At 39.4% G+C, this 13,836-nt stretch overlaps 1 protein-coding gene across 2 annotated transcripts in view; it reads right to left on the bottom strand.

Moving 5' to 3' along the window:
- Positions 1-13,836, bottom strand: part of auts2a (activator of transcription and developmental regulator AUTS2 a) — a 436,353-nt gene that overhangs the window by 419,190 nt on the left and 3,327 nt on the right. The window lies entirely within an intron of this gene.

Here is a 13,836-nt window from a genome sequence, read left to right as displayed (position 1 = left end):
CAGGGGTGAAAAGAAACTAAGAGATGGGCTTGACACTTCCAGAAGCAAACAACAGACAGAGCAAGTGTTATTCCAGCTTTTTACACTGAAACTGTAAGGAAAGTTGAAGAATGCACTAAAATCTGCAAAGTTTTACTCACCTGTGATGGCTTGACTCCACAGTCTGCAGAGACCTACCTGACAGTTACTGCCAGCAACTAGGAATTGTATTCCGAAGTGCAACAAACTTGCATAATGCACACGACTAAAGGCTGATTTGTACTTCTGCGTCGAATCAACAGCATAGCATATGCTGGTGGATAGAATCGACGCGGGCCGCAAGCCCTGTGATTGGTCCGCTCAGCGGCATTGTATTTCCCGCATTTACAGCACTTCCGGGATCTCCGCTCATCGGCCGCACATCATATTTCATCTCCTCCTCTCTATTCTTCATGTAATCATGTCTGCATGATACACAGCAACATGTATCAGCTGTAGATTAACATAACACGTTCTGAATCGCTGTAAATAGAGTAAATAGAGATCGTATCGGGTCCGGAAGCAGGCGATCAACTATCAGAGAGACCACACTGCCCTCAAGTGCTTCAGCTGAGTATTGCTGCGCGTCACGGACACATCAACGCACAAGTATATGGTGCTCCTGTACGCGTCAGCCTCTGTTGCGTAGGGGCAACGCAGAGGTATAATTCAGCCTTAAGAATGGTGCTCTTATGGCAGAAGTTTTACTGAAGTCTACAGATGATTGGAGACTGCCTGGAAAAGACCCTGCTGTAGTTACTGCCATCACAGGGAAAATTACTGTAGCTGTTACAGATACAGCAATACAGGTTAAAAGCAAAACAAGTTTGCTCTTTCAGGGTCAGTTTATGATGCACACAATCACATTTTGTGATGTGTTATATGATTGTCTGGCAGAATATCAATGATTCCAGTATCACTTATCTTATCGCATTATATCATATGGTATCCTATCGTATATATTATATCAGTATCTATTTTGTAGGGTTCCTTTTAACACCAAGAGATGGCAGTTTATTTCATTAATATGTCACTCAGTGGACTGTCACAGCATATTAATGCACACCATACATCACTTTCTGACAGCTCCAAAACACAGCTAAATGAATGCCTTTACTAAGATCATATTTATCTGCCATTACTGACAGAAGGCTTGAATAAATACATGTGTGAAAGGTAGAACATTATTCTATAAAGCCTTGAAAAGTGGTATTATTTACGAGACAAAAACATCTGTTCTGGCAGCTTGACACAAGGAGAGCTGTCATGAAACAAAAAGCAGTTTCCTCTGAAGGTGTCCTTGTTCATGAACCTGCTTTTTCTCTTAAACAAAGCTTTCAGAAAACCCGCCTTGATGTTTATGTGTGTTAATTGTTTGAAATGCCATTTTTTCTGGTCTTTTGGAAAGAAGCTGTCAATACATTTGATTTCACATTAGCCTCTTTCTTACAATGAAGTAGCAATCAATGTGTTCTTCTCAGGCTGCACTCACAGGTCTTCCTGCAGGCAGACTTCTGAGGGCTCTGCCAAAGAAAATCAATTGTTTTTGAAAAGCTGGCGAGCCGACAACATCGTCCCACGGACAGCATATGAGAAAAACACAAGACTGTTAAACTGCAATTCATCATCTTCATTTGGCCATATGAATAAGACTCTGTTGACTTTATTCCAGCAGTGATCCTCCGCTACAACAGGGGACCTGTCCTTTAACTCCAGCTCCACTTTTAATGTCAATAGCCATTAATTAGCCGACCATTATTTATCATTTGAAGGTTTGATGACTTATCAATGAACCCCCCACCTTTTTTTTTAACCTCCTTACTTTGCACCATCTCCACCCTCCACCCACGAGCACCAATGACTCAACTGAATCTATGAGCTGTGATGCTGCACTATGCCCTGGCTTGAATGTGTCACATCTCGGAGGCCAGCGTGGGCGTGACAGATGGGTGTGAAGCTAGTGCCTGAAATTAAATAACTGACAGCGAAGCAGAAATTATAAATAGATCGAGGCACTTAATTTAAAACAACAAGGTCCTGCTGGGGCTTCAGAGGTGCCGAAATGAAATGTTCACAGCAGGAAAAAGTCCAGGCAGAGGATTTCCACAGCTCTTATGAAAACATCTCTCCTCCAGCAGCAGACACATGGTAATACATTTCTCTCTCATGGACTTTTTGTCAGCCTGCAGTGAAAAGCATTAAAGCTCTTTGTAACTGATTGACTATCTCCTCACCCTGGTGCTCAGCAGCCATGAAGTCTGCTTTTTGGTGCAGTTAGGCATGACATGTCAAATCCAGTTCTACTATGCAACCTGATGCAATATGGATCACAAGAAACAAACACCTCTCATGAGCAGATTAAGCTGTTTGTTTTTTCCACCTTCTTTTGCTTTTATTTTTTTGTTGTTTTGCCTTGATGAGTAGCAAAAAGATAGGATTTTACCAGTTAAGTGCTTTGACAAGGCTGATGAAAGAGAACAGCTAATGACCAGGTAAACTTAATCTTATTAGGAAAGCACTCAATACACTACTGCATTATCTTAATGGTCCAAAAACCCAGTACAGAGTTTCTCTGGCAGTGCTTCGGATAAAAAAGCAACCAAAGCGTTGTTAAGTAGTCCTCAGACAAGAATACAAGGTTATTACTCGCCTCACATTACTCCAATGATTTGAAAGTTTGGTTTGGCCTGGGCTGTGATTAGCAGTAGCCACTGATTTGCCTGATTTGTGTCACACAGCTAGTATTAATTTCTGGACTCTGACTTTGTAGTTAAAGCTGCTGTTGGTAGGAATGGTCTAAAAAAAAGTTGCTTTTTTTTCTGCTGGGTTTGGAGAAAAGGTCATAATGCCCATCGGTACTCATCGGTAAGTGGAGTAATGTGAGACTATTATGAAATCTCTGCGAAATAAGCAATGTTATTATTCCTCTCGTTTCCGTTATGACGGACCAATCATAGCTAATCTCCAATCCTCTGTCCTGATTGGTTAAGGGGCGGCCCGTACAGACTGCACAAATGTAGTAAACAAAGTTGATATCAGATGTCCCGCCCCTTTTGGGTTATGATTGTTCAGTAACAGAAGTGACATCAACAAGTTCAGCTGTGATCTGAAAGTTGAACTACTTTCAACAGGAAGTGCCAGGAGTGCAGCGACTAAACGGTTGACGTAGAGGGAGTTTTTGAGCTGAGCACTGAAAACACAGAACTTAACTTGTTTACAGAAAATAGGAAGTGTCAATGAGAAAATCGCCACTAGTGGAGACAGGCCCTAACTGTCACCTCTTCTGAAGTCTTTCTAGGTTGTCCAGGTAACCAGCTACTCCCCAAATGAACACTGATTAAAATCAAACCAACAGAAAGAGTGGACAGTTACATTGAATGTAGCCAACATGTTTGACTAAAGTTGAAACTTTTATCCTGAAAACTCTTATCAAATACCCACCAAAAATTTAACTAAATGGAAAAACAGAAGTTTCTCACCACTTGTTCAGGACTCAGTGATGCTCCAACACACTTTGTTTTATTACATAATGAAATGAAAAGAGCCACTCCATAAAACTGCAAGTGTTAGCTCTGCACTTCTATCCAAACACTCTCTCTTGCTACCTCTGTCTCAACCCATGTTGTTATGCAGTTCTGTGCCCGGTGTCATTCTGAACACTATTTGCGTATTAGGTGGCTCTATTCTCTTCTGCTTTTATGGTGTGTGGCAAATTAAGTCAGAGAGGAAAATAATTTAGAGCAACAACAGAACCTGCAGGAGCTCCGTGTGGCTTTGTGAATTAAGAAGTCTTTTCAGACGTTTAAATGCAAAATGATGGTGGAGCAGACATTGCTAATGTAGTAATTTACACAGTGCTTCTTTTGTGCTTGTCATTGTATTATCACAGGCAGTCAATCATGTAATAGACTGCTGTTAACCTGCTGAGCAACAAGATGAAGAGTTGTAATGCCAGTTACACAGTGCAGGGTTGAAAAGGAAACTGTGTAATCTGACAGATGCCTGATTGAGCCTGCATTAACTGATATGTGCATGAATTTGTGGTTAAACATACAGACTTCATTGTAAGAAAATAACTCACCACATTCACACAGTGTTATTCCTTCCTTTTCATGCTCTTTAAGGGAAGCTCATATATTCTTGGAATGTCATAAATCTGTGTTATAAGTCTTATAAAGTAGAGTATGCCCAACTATTAAATCATTATGTTGTTTCTGAGGGTCTGTTGTGTCCATGAGATGTTCATTGTTCAGTCTACACGTGATGTCAGAGGGAAATGGCCACCTTGTAAATATCTTCGGCTGAGTAGCAGGTTAACTCAGGCAACATTTTAAATCAATCATGTCAGTAGGAGCCTGCTGAGGTTAGGCCCCTGTATGTGAAATGGGTGAAACACAGCAAAGGTTTTAGAGGACAAGCCACTCAATAATTTAACAATTTCTTCAAGTGCTTTAATAGGTTGCTGCTCAGGCCTCCGTCAATAGAAAATCTCTCCCTAAATGAACTCCTTCAAAAGGACTGCTGCTGCTGCGTACTTTGATCTCGTCACAATGAATGAACACAAGTCGATATGTCTCTGCCATTTGTTGCTCAATTTAAAGTGAAAGTGTAGGTTTGGGAAAATCAGCACACAGAGTGTAGATTCTGTGATATATAATAACATTAAATGGGAATAACAGTGGGTAATTGGTCACAGGTGTATTAGAATTTATGGCGGTCTTTTGTAGGACATTGACCCTAGAGTATTATGCTAATAAGCTTATGATAAATACCTGCTGCACTCCACAACTACATAAATCAGCTGTTCCTGAACTTAAAATGCACCCAATGGGAACTACATATCTTGAACTGCATTGTGTTTCTGCACTCAATAAAGGGAAATGCCTTAAAGCTCTACCTCGACTACTTTCACTTGAGTCTAAGAAAAATAAAACTCAGCTCTGTTCTCCCGAAACCCCAATCTTTTCGTTCAGCGTTAAAAAGTTTCTCTGTTGCCTCTTTGCCAGTGCACTTTAGATTTTATCCCACACAACTATAAATAGTCTTACTGTGTTCCAATGTTTTCGACTGCTCAGGGGGGTAAAAGTAGAGTTCATTCAAAATGCTTGTGAATACTCAGGTATTTTCTATTGGCCCAGTATAATTCTATTTTATTACTCAGCAATGATAGATACTTGATTCTGTTTGGTCAAACCCCATAACATCAGTAATGAATTCTCAATAGTAAAGCAACGCAACAGCCAACTTGAACATCCACTATAAATTAAATCAGTCTATAAAAGGAGTCCAGCACATTTCACATCTGCCTGTTGACGCTGTGGCAAAAACATTAGTTTTGTTAGCATTAAAGTTAGCATTCTAAATTGATAAACTTTGTAACAACAATTTTATTTAGCATCTCAAGCTAGTTTTGAGAGTTGTGAAATCACAGTTATTGAGCACAGATGTGAGAGCAGCCAGAGGAGCTACTAGGCTCCAACCATCAATGACAGGGAAAAGGTGGAGCAATGTAATCCAGGCAATGTTAGCAGAGCTGGTGAGAGCATCTCTAGACTCCTAAGTGGGAGTGATAATAGCAACGTTCTTAGAAGTTGTGACATTTGCCAACACTTATGTTGTTAAATTGCACCAATTTGTTCACTTTGTCTGACATTCCTTCAGTGGCAGGCTTATGTTTAACTTGAATTGAACTGAACTTGTGAATTTAAAGGTTCAGTATTCATGTTAATTTCTCCAACAAGTTGGCTGACAAGAATCTGTTTTTACCTCCCCTTACGGTCTATGGTGTCAACAAGCAGAAGCTAAATGTGCCGGAACTCTTTTCCACGGATTGATTTGACATGACGTGTGATCTGTTTGCTTCTGGTGTTGCTCATGATAGTGAATGTTGATGACTGTCGTCAAGGGGTTGTCAAGGGGTTTTGACCAATCAGAATCAAGCATTTTACACAACCGGAAGATCAGTAAGAAAGCCGGGTAATAATGCAAATTAGAATCCCTTCCCAGTGCAGTACAACACCCCTGAGTCTGTATTATCTGTTCTCATTGTTGTTCTTGTTTCTCTCTTCTTCATTGTCTCACACTGGATCACACTTTCTCAGCCTATTCAGTTGAGGGAGACGGCTGTTCACTGTGGGTCTGGTTCTGCTTGAGGAGGTTGATGCCTGTTTTCTTTGCCACAGCTGCCAAATGTGATCAAGTGTTTGCCTGTAATGGATTGATGTTAGGAACAAAGAGTATGCCTGAACCTGCCTTTATTATTCAGAGTCTGAGATAACTCTTGTCAATATTTGGCACTACACTAATAAAAAATGATTGATTAATTGGCAAAATACACGTCAAGTCAGAGTCCTTTGACTGGTGTGTGGAGTCATGACCTTTTAAGGGGCTGCTCTGTTAACATAGATTGTGACTGTGTGGTCTAGTTTTGTCCCAATATGAGCCTCCTCTTCAACATTGAAACACCAGCTCAACATCTGCCAGCTCTGTCTGAAACTAACACCAGCAAACAGCCAAGTCTTTAAGACAGCAAGACATTGTAGTACATCTACTAAAAGCTACTTAAGTATCCCAAGAGCCTCATCATAGTATATCAGCCCTGAGACAGTCAAAGAGAAATGCAAAGCTGAGATATGAGCATGCTCATGAAAGCAGGCATGGGAGCGTTGTAGCTCCAGCTCTGTGGTGACAGATGGAGAGAGCTAGCATATACCTCTAGGGGTCTGACCTCATCACAATTTAACTTTACCCAGACTGAAAAAAGAGCCCCTGTGCTGTGATATTTCTGTGCACAGTTCCATATATACACTCCATGGAGTCTCTAAGCATTGTATGGTAAAAACTGTGAAAGTAAACAAAGGCTATGACTGCAAAGGAAAGGTTGTGTGTTGTACATATAGTTATATCGGCAAAACAAATTAACACACAGCAAAAACTGAAGGGTGATTGTGGAAACTCTACTGAAAATTCAGAATATACATGATGAAGAAGAAAGATATTCATCCAACCCAAGATAGGAGCCACTCTGATACACTCAGTTCGAAAGCTCTTGAATTATGAGTCATTGTTGAGTCCCTAAAGGTGGATAAACAACATCAAAGTCTTTCAAAGGTTTCCTCATGTCACCTTGCAATTTTTTATCACTGATCTTGTTTTCCTGATCTTGTCTTCCTGATCCCCCCTTGGTCACAATTTTAACACAGTTAGATCAGAGGGTGACCAGGTTAATCGTGTACTCTGACACTGGCCTGTGAACAGATTTAATGAAAGTAAGCAGAGGGTCAAGTGGCTTGTTTAGGGCCACTTCAGAGGCAGTAACTGAGGTGGGATCTCATTCCTATTCAGGCCAACATTAACAAGAATGGCATTTAAACCACTGAAAAGTCTGACTCTGTTGTCTTTGGGATCCTACAGATCTGTTTGATTTTAGGTATATCATTTTCCAGGGCTTTCACTTTTTCTAACAGCCAATTCAAAACTCCAGAAAAAAAGCAGATCTAGGCTGCAGTCCCATAATCTGGAATTTCTTTTTCATTTTATAGAGAAGTACACTGACAAAATTCATTTACTATCTACACTGACTTTTGATTCACAAATAAGTAAACAAAAATGTAAAACATATTCAGCGTTTCTGGATCATGTTTTTATATGGTTTCTTCTATGGGTGGTACAGTTTTAACCAACATATGTGGATGCAGCGACTAACAGTGTTCACGAGCAATTGTGTTTTGATGGGATTTTGAGCCCATGCAGTGACTTCCACTGCAGAGTAACATCTGTTTTTAATGCTGCACTACCTGAGGGCTTGCAGATCACAGCCATCACGTATTGGTTTTAAGACCTTGTCCTGTTTGTAAAGACATTTATCTGGATTCTCTGAGTCTTTTAATGATATTATGCACTATTGATGATGAAATTACCAAATTCTTAGCAATTTTAGACTATGGAACATTTTTTATATATAAATTGTTGAACTGTTTGCTTGCACAGTCTCTCAAGGAGTGATGAACCTTTTTCCATCTTTACTTCTGAGAAATTCATCCACTCTGGGGTGTTCTTGTTTATACCCACTCATGTTTCTAACCTGCAGCAAATTAACCTAATTAGTTGGGTATGTTCCTCAAGGTTTTTTTCTAACCATTACACAACATTTTGGTTTTTTTTGTCTTGTTGCCCTGTCCCAATTGTTTGAAATGTGTTGAGGGCATCGTATTTCAAATTAGCATATGTTTCTCATCAAACAATAACATTTTCCAGTTTCAACATTTGATATGTTGTCTATGCATAAATCAATCTTGTCACTGAGGATACAATCTCCAGGCTCAGGTGGAACACAGCACAGTTTGGAACTTGTGTCACATGAATCTGGATGAAAAAAGTCTTAAGTGAGCTCAAGGCAGCATCAGAGGTACTTTACAACTTCACATTTTAACATGCTGGGAGGAACTCTATAGACCTGGTCATAGTCAAGATCCTACTCTCAGTCTTTGTTTGTATAGAAATATGAATCACACAGCTTCTGTTATGCAGGCTGTCATTACATTTGGGACCCACAGGGCAACAAACTGCTTGAATAAAGCTCTGCAGCAACTGGAATAAGCAATACAATATGATATTGCTATTCCCTGGTGAGATGATTCTGCATTAATGAGTTCTGTCACACTCTCTCAAAAACCCTCCTGTGTACCCCTCGGCATTTGCACGCACACAAACAGTACAAGTAAGATTTGTTCTTCTCTGGATTTACTTAGGCTCTGTGCATTTTTGTTTGAGTAAAACACTTTGTGACAATATTGCTTGGTAAATAGAGTGTTCTAAATTTCTTTGGTTTATTTGTAATGTGATGTTATGGGGCTTCATGTTTCTATTTACCCTGTTTTTTTTTTATTAATTTGACTGTAGCTAAAGGCACAATGCCAAACCAGCCACTGAATATAAACTATCTGTCAGTAACAAGTTACGAACGAATAACTGCACACTTCAAGTACATTTAGGTTATTGAAATCAGTCCAGAGTACATGCATAACAAATAGCTCAGCAAAGAACTTGAAACAATATACCTACATCTGAGTTATGTGCATTGAGTCAAGTTAATAGTTAAATGTTGTAACCCTTGCTTGCTGGCATCCGAATTACCAGTTACAATTGATCAATATTTTTATTATTGTAGGCATGCAACTCTGATTATTTATTGTGTTCAAAATGTAGCACAGCCACCCTCTACTAGCTGGGGCTGCAGCTCCAGTGACTGGCTTCTGCTGTAATGTTCTACAACCCAGATGTAAACAAGCACAGATAACTGATGCATCTCGTAGCCTAGCGTGGTTTGAAAGAAATCTGATGTTAAAGGGATATTTCAGTTTTTTTTAAGTGGGGTTGTATAAGTTTTAAATCACTAGTAATTGTCGGGGCCACAATAGATGCTGCTCAGCTCGGCTCCTTTAATGAGAAACTGCAGGGAGAATCAGCACGCAAGCTAGGCTACCGTTTCTGGCGGCAAAGTAAAGTGCAGAAAAAAATCCAAGTAAAGCATACAGCTAAACTGAAGTGAGTGCTCGGGTTGGAATCTCTCAGGATTTGCTAAATCAAGCGGCAGAAATGACACCATCTGCAGAGGTAGCCTAGCTTGTGTGCTGATTCTCCCTGCAGTTTCTCATTAAAGGAGCCGAGCTGAGCCGCATCTATTGTGGCCCCAACAATTATTAGTGATTTAAAACTCATACAACCCCACTTAAAAAAAACTGAAATATCCCTTTAAAGTAGTTTGTAGACTGTGTCTGGTTAACTGTGACTTAAGCAATACGTAACCAGTACAGATATGTGGATGTTAATTCCTTGCATATATGCAAGGAATTAACATCCATATGCCTGTGGGTTAGGGTTATAGGGTTACTAACTGTAGGTAACTATAAGACTGTGAGTTACTATAATAACCCGAATTGGGTTATTTTTAACCCAGCAGTTTTTAGAGTGGTGTGTAGGGAGGCGAGTTAACAGGTGGTCCCTTAAATCCTATGGGAATATCTGTGATATCCAATTTGCCTGTGAAACTCCTCCTCTCCATGATATATTAGTCTGGAGTTCGGCCTTGAGTACATACAACTGAATTGAACTGTTGCTGTGGATTTTGAAGAGACCATATTACAGTGTGCTTTCTTAGCTAACAGGCTGCTTACTAGCTAACAACCTATTTCCTTCAACTGTTGATCATCACGTGTTTGTATGATTAAGAATAACTTGTTTGACTATGAATGAATGAATGAACTGTGATGTATTGAGTTTTCATAGTGCAGTATCTGTACACCCCTGTAATCTGTAATACCCTTCTTCTTGTCCCTCAGACTTTTCTAGCACTTGCAGTTGCTTGCTGAGTGCGTTTACTGTCCGCCTGTCCTTGCAGTGAGACATCAGGCTTGCACCGTGACAGCAAAATGCAAGTGATTCTCCCACTGAGTAGAAATCAAACAAATGCATACAATTCATATAAATAACAGGGGGAAAACATTTGCAAACTGAGCTACCCTGTTGTTAATAGTGTGTTGTTTTCAGCCACAGGTGGTGCTCAGCCTCTAATCTTACATGCAGAGCTCAGTGTAAAGGAGGACAGACTGAGAACTGGAGAATTGACTACAATCGTTGATGTGCATGAAAGATTGGCAAGAAATAGACTTTTATGAAATCTGACACATAGTAGAGGATGTGATCAGGCTTGATATTGCTCAATGAGCCAATGCCAATAAGTAAATGACTTGATTGGCCACATAATGATCTTTGAGAGTTGTTCAGGACATCCCTTTATGTGTCATATTACCTTTGTGGGTAACAACTTGTCAGAATAATTTCGATTAATGTCGATACAGCTGTAAATAAAAATAACAATGACTCTTTTCATACCTTTACTGTTTTAAAGATGTGTCCTGTAGCACTTTGGGATTTGCTCTGAATTTAAATTGCATTATAAATTAAATGTATTATTATTATTGTTATTATTATTATGATTATTATTTATTGTTTAAAAAAGCACATATTCTTGATTCTCCTATTCAAATCTCAGCAATGTATATTAAAATAAGTTTGAGTGAGAGTGAGAGAGTCTGAGTTTGCCTTTAAATGATGTGACTTATCCAAAGATGAAGATCATACATCATACACACTTGATACAAGACAAGCAGAGTTGATTGATGAAGTAAGGGGAAAGGCAAACATCAATACCATCAATATTCAAACTTTCCCTTTCCTTCATTAATTGTATGTACAGCATTGTTGCAACTCAAGAACTTCTCCCTTTGAACTTTTTCCCATTAATATCTGAGTTGTCATCTAACCAGACAAACTGTGAATAATAGCCGTGTTTCATCCATGGAAAGATCAACAGAGAGAAGGTCAAACAAAGCGAGGAGAAAGAGCCTGTGACTGCTGAATAGAGTCAATCTGAACAAAAAGAATAAAAAACATGACAGGAAGACGTCGTTGAGCTGTGAACAGCGATGATCTGACGAACAAAGAGAAACACTGAGGACAAGTGCTTCTGTTCATATCCTTGAGATGGGTCACAGCAGTGAACAGCAGATCTGTATCGCACTGCATATATTAGAAAGTGCAAGTCAGCCTGTTATCACAGGACGCCCCCAGTCTGACCTTGTGAAGATACCGACTACTTCCACATCCTGCTGAAATATCAAGGTATGAGAGAAACGGATTAATTCCTCTTCTGCTAAATTTACATTAAGTATACCTGCCAAAGACACATAGCAAACACTTTAGTAGATAAGTTAAGAACAGAGGCGACAAAAGCTCATAATCTCAGAAGAACAAGAAAAGACAGTAGTTTATTAAACTCTGGGTCACACTTCAGAGCTGGAACTGTTTCTTGTTTGATAAAGAGAAGAGGTCAAATCAGTACTTCTGCTTTAACCGCAGGATGAAACAGTTTCATCATTATCTCTAGGATTACTTTTAATGTCAGTTTTCATCTCTACATTCACAATCCATGCAGCTTCTTCTGTAACTGATACTGCTACTTTCCCTGCTTAGCTTGCCGTCATTTCTAATCTATACCTACCTCTATTGTTTATCTATAGTCACTGTTTGTCTGTCTATAACATATTTCAATATTTACATTTTAATTGATCTGGTGTTTCAATCTATTTTTCAATTGATTTATATATTTTTTTCTGTTTTGATTTTACATTTTAATGTCTTATGTATGCATGATGTCATGTTTCCGTTAATAAAGCAATGCATGCGAGCTAAGTCAGGCAGGCAACTCGAGCTGCACGTATTTCACCCTTGACAGGCGTCATTCTCACAATCACCTGACCAACGTAGCCTCAAAATCAGGCGATCTGCACTCAAATCTTCAGCCCCACCATCTCCCCAGCATTTACCAGTAGGCTCCAACTAAAGAGGGTTGAAGATATCATCCCTTCACTTCTCAGTTTCTGTAAAAATAAAACTGCGAGGAGTGATGAGGTCAGAACCGGGACACTAAACACAAACCATGTGCTGCTGCTGCTGCTGCTGGTGCTGCAGTGAATATTTCAAACTTCAAACGTGAGCTGTCTGAGATGATCTCAATATTAATGTTTTGTTTTGAACTATGTAAAGTTAAATAAGCTTGCCTGGCCTTCACCAATATTTGATGCTCCATCAAGTAAGTCCTGTTGTACTGTACTGTAATTTCAAAGCAAGCAGGATTTCCTGTGGGATTCATTTAGGTGCATCATCTCACTTGATCTGAATTTATCTTCAAAGAAAAACAAAAGTGGCCTTTAAAAGCTCATTTCTATCAGCTGTTTCCGTGTGAAGCATGACAACGCTTCAGTGGGCAGATCAGTTTGATTTCTAAAAAAGTGTCTCACTGATGTCAGCAGTTTTGGCTGCTTCACTTCTATACATGGAGCTATAAGTTCTCACTTTCAATTATGGACATCACATTTACTAGACACCTATTCTTCACAATCAAGGTTCCCTCTTTCATCTGTTACATCCTGGGACAACATATTTTTCACCATTAAAACTGTTAACCGTCTTTCCAATTTACTTACAAACTTCTATCTTGGTTGGGATTGGTCTTGATGAACTTTTAATCCTCCCCATATAAATGACATACAAGTATACTGTTTTTAAAATCCAAGAGTAAAAGTACAGATATCTGTGTTAAAATGTAGGAGTTGAAAATGAAATATTTAAGACCGGAAAACTTCAGAAGAGAAACAAAGTATTTGAGCCTCATTATTTCTCATCCATGGAAGAGAAACTTAACCATACATCCACAGAGGGGTGAGCATGTTTGACAAGAAAATAATAAGGGGAAAAAAACATGAAAATGATCTGAATCATGACCTTAAGCCTTTGTAGTCAATGCATGAACTCCGGCATTCGCAAACACCAACTGAGGGAAAACTGTTCCGAAAACTCACAACCAACGCCAAAGAGTGGAGCTGCTCTTGAAGCCCAACATCGCATCAAGACACGTCTCCATTAATCTCTCTCCTATCTGAAAGTAAGTGTAATAGAAAAGTGTAGCAGATGTGCTGTATATATAAAAATGCTTGCTTGTGCAAGTCATAATTCAGAATTATATCACTGGAAGGCAGCCTGTGCCCCGTTTGCATTCCAAGGAAAATAGAGAGCCAGCGCACAATAAATTACTCTCACTCTGAATAAACTGCTGTAACATGGATCAAATTGCTTTTTCACTGCGAAACGTACCAAGGAACAACAGCCACTACCACCAGAACTCAACATCCCTCATCTGGTGCAAGGCTCCACTGGAAAACTCTCGTGAAAATAAATTCAGAGCAGTACACACAACAA

This window comes from Notolabrus celidotus, chromosome 5 (assembly GCF_009762535.1).
Source record: "Notolabrus celidotus isolate fNotCel1 chromosome 5, fNotCel1.pri, whole genome shotgun sequence".
NCBI classification, from domain to species: Eukaryota; Metazoa; Chordata; class Actinopteri; order Labriformes; family Labridae; genus Notolabrus; species Notolabrus celidotus.
Note: the sequence above shows the minus strand (reverse complement) of the source record. Positions and strands in the feature narration are given on the sequence as shown.